Below are 8,438 nucleotides of genomic sequence, written 5' to 3' on the forward strand. Positions count from 1 at the left end.
TGGGAGGTGCCATCGTCGACCCTTTTCTTTTTTTAAATAGAGGAATAATTGACATATATTAGTTTCTGGTGTACAACATGATTCAATATGTGTAAATATTGTGAAACGATCACCACAATATGTCTAGTTAATATCAGAGTACATGGCTACTGAATTTGTTTATCTTGTGATGAGATCTCCTCTCTTAGCAACTTTAAAATATGCAATGCAGTATTAACTACAGTCATCATGCTGCATATTATGTCCCCATGATTTATTTACATCTGGAAGTTTGTACTTTTGACCCTTTTTACCCATTTCACCCATCCCCAGCTGCTGCTTCCAGCAAGACCAATCCATTCTCTGTATCTACGAGATTTTTATTTTTTAGATTCCATATGTAAATGAGAACATACAGTATTTGTCTTTCTCTGAAGTATTTCACTTAGCATAGTGGTTTCAAGGTCCATCCATGTTGTTGCAAATGGCAAGTTTTCATTCTTTTTTATAGCTGAATAATATTCATATACATGTATAATTTTTTCTTTATCCATTCATATATCAATAAACACTTAGATTGTTTCCATATCTTGGCTACTGTAAATAATGCTGAAATGAACATGTGTGTGTGGATATCTTTTCAAATTAGTGTTTTCATTTTCTTCAGATAAATACCCAGAAGCAAAATTGCTGGATCATATGTTAGTTCTATTTTTAAATTTTTGAGGACTCTCCATACCGTTTTCCATAGTGGCTACACCAATTTACAATCCCACCAACAAAGCACAAGGGCTCGCTTTTCTCCACATCCTCATCAACACTTGTTATCTCTTTTGTTTTTGTTAATAGCCATTCTAACATATGTGAGGTGATATCTCATTGTGGTTTTGTTTTGCACTTCCTTGATCATTAGTGATGTTGATCATCTTTTCCCGTTTGGCATCTGTATGTCTTCTTTAGAAAAATGTCTCTTTAGATCCTCTGACCACTGCTTAATCAGATTGTGGTTTTTTGCTGTTGAGTTATAGGAGTTCTTTATATATTTTTGGATATTAACCCCTTATCGGATATATGACTTGCAAACATTTTCTCCCATTCAGTAGGTTGCCTTTTCATTTTGCTGATGGTTTCCTTTGCTATGCAGAAGCTTTTTGGTTTTGTGTAGTCCTGCTTGTTTTTTTTCTTTTGTTGGCTTTGCTTTGGTGTCAAATCCAAAAAATCATCACTAAGCCTTATGTCAAGGAGCTTACCCCCTGTTTTCTTCTAGGAGTTTCATGGTTTCAGGTATTACATTCAAGTCTTTAATTCATTTGAGTTAATTTTTGTGTGTGGTGTAAAATTGTGGTCCAATTTCTTTTGCATGCAACTGTTCAGTATTCTTAACACCATTTATTGAAGAGACTATTCATTTCTCATTGTATATTCTTGGCTCCTTTGTGGAAAATTAGTTGACATATGCATGGATTTATACCGGGATCTCTATTGTTTCCCATTTATCTGTGTCTGTTTTTGTGCCAATACAATAAAGTTTTGATTACAATAGATCTGTAATATAGTTTGAAATCTGGGAGCCAATCTGTTGCATCCAGCTTTGTTCTTCTTTTACAGGATTGCTTTGTCTATTCAGGGTCTTTTGGGGTTCCATACAAAATTTAGGATTGTTTTTTCTATTTCTATTTCACGAATCTGTAGATTGCTTTGGGTAGTACAGATAATTTAACAATATTAATTATTCTTGTTTATGAGCACAAAATATATTTTATGTATTTGTGTCTCCACTTTCTTTCATCAATGTCTTATAGTTTTCCAAGTATATATCTTTTACTTCCTTGGTTAAATTTATTTCTCAGTACTTCATTCTTTTTGATGCAATTGTAAATGGGATTGTTTTTTTAATTTCGCTTTATGACAGTTTGTTATTAATGTATAGATATGCAGCATATTTCTGTACATTGATTTTTGTATTCAACTTTACTGAATTCATTTATTAGTTCTAATAGTTTTGAGGTGAAGTCTTTAGGATTTTTCATATATAATATTGTCATCTGTAAATAGTAATTGTTTTACTTCTTTTCTAATTTGGATGCCTTTTATAATTTTTTTCTTTCCTAATTGCTCTTGCTAGGACTTTCAATAATATATTGAATAAAAGTGGCAAGAGTGAACATCTTTGTCTTGTTTCTGATCTTAGAGGAACAGCTTTTAGCTTTTCACTGTTAAATACAATGTTAGCTGTGGGCTTGCGATATATGGCCTTTATTATAATGCATTTCCTCTACCCACTTTGTTGAGAGTTTTTATCATAAATGGATGTTGAATTTTGTTGAATGCTTTTTCTGTATCTGTCAAGACAGTCAAAAGATTTTTATCCTTTATTTTGTTGGTGTAGTATATCACATTGATTTGCAAATGTTGAACCATCCTTGAATCCTTGAAATAAATCACACTTGATCATAGTGTGTAATCATTTTAATGTATTGTTAAATTTGGTTTGTTAATATTTTATTGAGGATTTTTGTCGAGAATTTATGTTCATCGGGGATGTTGGCTTGTAATTTTTTCTTTTGTGTCCTTATCTGATTTTGGTAATAAATGAGGGTAATGCTAGCTTCATATGATGAGTTTGGAAGTGTTCTCTCCTCATTGTTTTTTAAGAGTTTGAGGAAGATTGGTATTCTTTAAATGTTTGGTAGAATTCACCAATGAAGTCGTCTATTCCTGGATTGTTGTCTTGGGAGGTTTTTGATTACTGATTCAATTTCCTTACTAGTATTTGGTCTGTTCATTTTCATTATTTCTTCATGACTTAGTCTTGAAAGGTTGTATGTTTCTAGCAGTTTATCCAATTCGTTCTAGGTTGTCCAATTTGTTGGCATGTAATTGTTTATAGTAGTCGATTATGATTCTTTGTATATCAGTTGTAACTTCACCTCCTTTAGTTCATTTTTTTGAGTCCTTTTTTTTCTTGGTGAGTCTAACTAAAGGTTTGTCTATTTATCTTTCAAAGAGACAGCCCTTGGTTTTATTGATTTTTTTTTTTTCTATCATCATTTTAGTATATATTTCATTTATTTCCGCTACGATCTTTGTTATTTCCTTCTACTAACTTTGGCCTTTATTTGTTCTTATATTTCTAGTTCCTTGAGATTTAAAGTTAGGTTATTTGAGATTTTTTCTTGTTTCTGGAGGTAGGTATTTTTTGCTATGAACTTCCCTTTTACAGCTGCTTTTGCTGCATCCCATAAGTTTTGGTATTTTGTATTTTGATTTTCATTTGTCTCAGATATTTTAAATTTCTTTTTGAGTTTCTTTATTGACCCATTTGTTGTTCAGTAGCATGTTGTTTAATCTTTACACATTTGTGATATTTTCAGTTTCCTTCATGTAATTTATTTCTAGTTTCATACCATCATGGTCAGAAAAGATGCTTGATCTGATTCTGATCTTTTAAAATTTGTTAAAGCTAGTTTCATGGCCTAACATATGGTCTATTTGGAGAATGTTTCACGTTCACTTGAGAAGAATGTGACCAAGTTTTTATTAAATCCTTGAGCATATTTATAATAGCTATTCTAATGTATTTGTAAATTCCATCATCTCTATCATTTGTCTTTCCAATGACTAATTTTTTTTTTTCCTGGATATGGGTTGCATTTTCTGCTTGTTCACCTGTCTACTAATTTTTAATTAGACATTATGTATTTTACGTTTTTGAGTGCTGGACTTGTTGTATTTCAGGAGTATTAGACTTTGCTCTAGCAGTTATTTGTAGATAAGCTTAATTTTTTCAAGTTTTTTTTTTTTTCCACATTTGCTATGGTGGGTTTAGAGTAGCCCTTACTTTGGCTTAATTTAACCCTATTTATAAGGTATGCTCAGTGAGAATGCCCCTCCCTGGTTGTTTGGAACTCAAGCATCTACCAATTCTATGAGTTTGGAGAACTGTTATTTGCTTGGTCTCATGCAGTTTCACTCTATGCATGCATGCTTTTGTATTGAGCAACAACAAACTCAAGATCTGTGACCTTTATGCAGATTTTTGGAGCTCTTTCTTTGTGCCACTCTCTTCATTCTGGTAGTATGCCCCACAAATTCCAGTCACCTCATCCTTCTGAACTCTAATCTCTGTGCTGTACTTAGGCTTCCCATTTTTTTCACTATAGTCAGAATGTATTTCTGGAAATAAAACCTGATGATTATAGGGTTCATCTAATTTGCTTTCTTCCTGTCAGAGATCACAACTCTATACAGTCTGTTGTCTAATATCTGAAAACTTTTTTTTCAGTGTTATAGTTGTTTATACTGGGAAGGTAAATCTGGTCCCATTTACTCCATCTTAGCCAGACCATGAGAACGTAAAGAGGGTAAAGTATGGTAAGAAAAAGAGTAGAAAATATGTAGAGTAAGAGACATACAGGTGTAGGCATACACTTCCTTTTATTTATTGTTCTTGGGGATCATTAAATATTTTGAATTTGTGACTTGATGCATTTCATCAGTTTAGAAAACTTCTGTTTAAATTGCCTTTTACCATTCTCTATCTCATCTCCTGGGATTATTTATATATATATATGAGTGTGAGTGTGAGTGTGTGCGTGTGTGTGTGTGTGTGTGTGTGTGTGTGATCTTCATCTTCTCACTGATACCTGCGTGTCTCTTACCTTGTATATTTTCCACTCTTCTTTTTCCAACCACACTTTATCCTCTTTATGTTCTCGTGGTCTGGTTTCGAGTTCACTATTTTTCTCTTTAGTTATTCATAAAGCAGTTCTTTGAATAATGTTTCATTCAACATTTTGTTATAACTTTGATTAGAAAAAGAAATTTGATTCTCAGCCACTGTCTGTGTGGAGTTTTCATATTCTCCCCATGTCTGCATGGATTTTCTTCGAGTACTCAGGTTTCTTCCCATATCCCAAAGATGTGCACATTAGGTTAATCGGTATGTCTAAATCGGCCCAGTATGAGAGAGAGAGAGAGGGAGAAAGAGGGCGTGAGAGAGCCTACACCCTGCAACAGAGTGGTGTCCTGTCCAGGGTCGGTTTCTTCCTTGTGCTGCTAGGACAAGCTCTGGCCACCAGTGACTCTGAACTGGAATAAATGGGTTGGAAAATAATTATTGTACTTGTTTTTATTAATCTTCCTTAAATGTATGTATAGCCCCCATTTATTTTAATGTTTAATTTTACAAGTGTTTTGGGTCTTTATATAAAAGTTTGGTGATGTTTTTGTGATCAGAAATATGCCATAGAAATTTAATTCTTGTTTAAATCAATTAGCCTATGGTAAACTTGGTTTCATTATACATCATTTCATTAAGTCACAGTTTTTGAGGACTTATTGAGGACATTAAGTGAGGACTTACTGTAATCTGCAAATAAGTCACATCCTGAGTTCTTAATTTAGATTACTGATTTTTTTCTTCAGTGTTCATTAGTTCCTCTTCACAATTACAAGATATCTTCCAAACTTCACTATCTTCTTCTCTTATTTCATTTTAATCCAAATTCATTTTGAAGATGAACTTCAGACCCCATACATTTCTGGTCCATCATTACTCTTAGGTTGTAGTCTTTATTATTCCCATCCCAAGGTGAGATAGTTCAACTATACCACACTACCTAGTTGGCACTGAACTCTAACATCTGTCCTTTTAATTGTAAAAGGTTAATAAAAAAATGTCACAAAGCTTCTCAGCTTCTCCTCTGCCCTTTCTGGAAATAATAAATGCTATCAGAGGAAGAATGGACCCACACACTGGACTCATTCTCCTGGACTTTTGTCATCTTCTGTATTCTGGTCCAGGCATTATTCAATATCTCATCAGCTTGTCCATGCCTTTAAGAAGCTGCTTTTAATATTTTGTCTAGCTCCTCTAAATGATCTTGTTGAGATAGTTGATCTGTATTATCTAGTCTGTTATTCTAAGAAATAAATGTCTCAAGGGCCAAGTTGAGGTTGAAGTTATAGTGGAAATAATCTGCTCTGTTTGGTCATTCTCCCAGCTTCCTTCAGCTTTATGAGTGCAGACATAGGGAAATAAGTTGGCTTCAAGTATGCAACCAGTAGACAAGTTTGGGTAATAATAAGTGTAGAGTGTTTTCAAGTTTGTTATTTAGTTCTAGAATATGAAATCTAAGCTGAATAAGAAGGAAAGGTGAAGAAAAGAGAAGGCTGGTGAATTGGGAGAGAGTGATAAAAACCCTGAAGAAAACCCTTAGTTTTCAGGACAGTTGAGCAGAAATAATTGAAAAAACAATTAGGAAGGGAAGTTGTAGTCAGATGTTTCAGTGCTTTGACAGTAGAGAGATTACAGATTCAAAGAGTGATCGTGAAAATTGGTGGCTAAAGTGGAGTAGAGGAATTGATCACTGGAGATAAAAATGTAGAGTATCCAAAGTCCAGGCTGCCAAATGGGTCATTCATATAGATGCTGAAGCCACCCAGGGTAATGTCAGAGAGGTTAATAGGTGGTAGCAACAGGAGTTTTGCAAAATCTTTACAAATTCCTCTGTTTTCTTAAATGGTCTACTGATACCATCTGATGTGGATTGTTTTACTACTAAATGACCTATGCACATTTAGTATATGCTTTAATGATTTTAAAAACCTGGACTCATGATGCAAGGCCCTGTTGAATGACTGACTCAACTCCCATTCCCAACCTTCTCCTTAGTAGTCCTTTTCCTAGAGTCAGCCATATGATACAGAGCTGGCCAATGATATAGAAGCAGAAACCTGCTATGGAGTGTCTGGAAAAACTCTTGTTTTCCTGACATAGGTAACCCCATCTCTTTCTTCAGTGTTCCCTTATGTGCAATAATGATGTTTGGCACTGCAGCAGCCATCTCGTGACAATTTAGAAATGGCCTAAAAACTTTAGAGATATCATCAATGTTGTAGTTGAGTCATCAAAGAGTAAGCAGCACTATCTTTGAACTTCCTGATATGTGAAGGAGGGGAAAGCCTAACTGTCACTTTAGCAGACTTTTGTGTCCCCAAAAAATCTTAATACACATGGTAAATAGCAGGTGTAAACTCAAATATATGAGTTTGTAGTAATGAATTGGCCTCTTCCAATGGTCACAAGTGTGTCCCTCAGTCTGCACCATACTGTTTTGCCCCCTCACCGCCCTGCCCCTCCCTTGCCCCAAACTAAGCAAGAGTATGGACAGACTTCATGTCAAAAATGCAGTTCAGAATTAAAATAAAATAGGAATTGATCATTTTCTCCCTAGTCTATTCCATGGATAGTACCCCATATTTGGTGGATTATATGTAATATAATCTATAGTACTCACAGTACAACTTATCCCTAATGTTAACACCAGCAGATTCACAAAGTGAGTTTATGGAAAAATGTCCCATTTAAAGTAATAAACCTAACTCTAGAAGGATGTCAAAAAGATAAAACAATCTTCTCATTCTTCAGTGGTTTCGTGGATGCCCTCAGACTAGGCAATCCTGGAGGTATGAGCGTGTATCTTGGAAAGAGTAATAAGTAACAATAAAATAAAAGGGTAATAAGCTTGGAAAGTTCTCAACCATCTGAATAATTGAGGTGAAGGCATATTTTAAAAATTTATAAATGATGAAGAAAAAGGATAAGAAATTATAATACATTTTTGGTGGCTAACTGGAATGGAGAAGTCAGTCTTGTTACAGATTTTCCTGAATCACTCATATTTTGAACTATTAAATTAGTCTCTTGGTACCTAATTTCACAACAACAATTTACTTCACCCTAATTTCACCCTTCCCCACCTCCAAGTTTATCTGAATTTTCCTCCAAATTCCAGACACATTGGCATATATTCTTTTTATGGATGTCTTAATTGTTCCTTTAAATATATTAAGCCATCACTGGATTTTTTTTTTTTCTGGAAATATCTTCTCACTCTTTATAGAATTATGCCCACCACAAGCATTTGGGTAAAAGAAATCTAGTCTTATGATTTAGAATCCTGACAGTGCCTTCTAAAAAGATAAGAGCATTTAATTTTGAATACAATTTTATTTAGCTTTGAACCATCTCGAAAATGACAGGCATGTGACTACTACTCAAAAACTCATCCTTTACAATCTTGGCCAAGGACTTAATAAAGTAATTAGAAATCTAAATACAATTTAAGTACTTTCCAACATATTTTAGAACAATATATTCAGACATTAGTATTAACAATTATGGCATAATAGTTTTTGCATTGGCAGTGAGCCTCTCATTCTAAAGTCCTGTTTTATCAAGATTGAAAACATAGTTTCCTTATTTTTTCTAAAGACATATGTTTACCAACCATCAAAAACTAGAAAAACTTATTTGTTTTTAAAGAAGGCAGACACTCCCTTTCAGAACATGGCCTAGATGTTTTTGTTATAGTTTTCAGTATATGTTCCCTCTTCTCTGATTTTCCCCCAACAATTAAATGTCACTGTATATACCAATTCTCTGATGGAATATC

The sequence above is a fragment of the Pteropus alecto genome, unplaced genomic scaffold, assembly GCF_000325575.1.
Source record: "Pteropus alecto unplaced genomic scaffold, ASM32557v1 scaffold95, whole genome shotgun sequence".
In the NCBI taxonomy this organism is placed as follows: domain Eukaryota; kingdom Metazoa; phylum Chordata; class Mammalia; order Chiroptera; family Pteropodidae; genus Pteropus; species Pteropus alecto.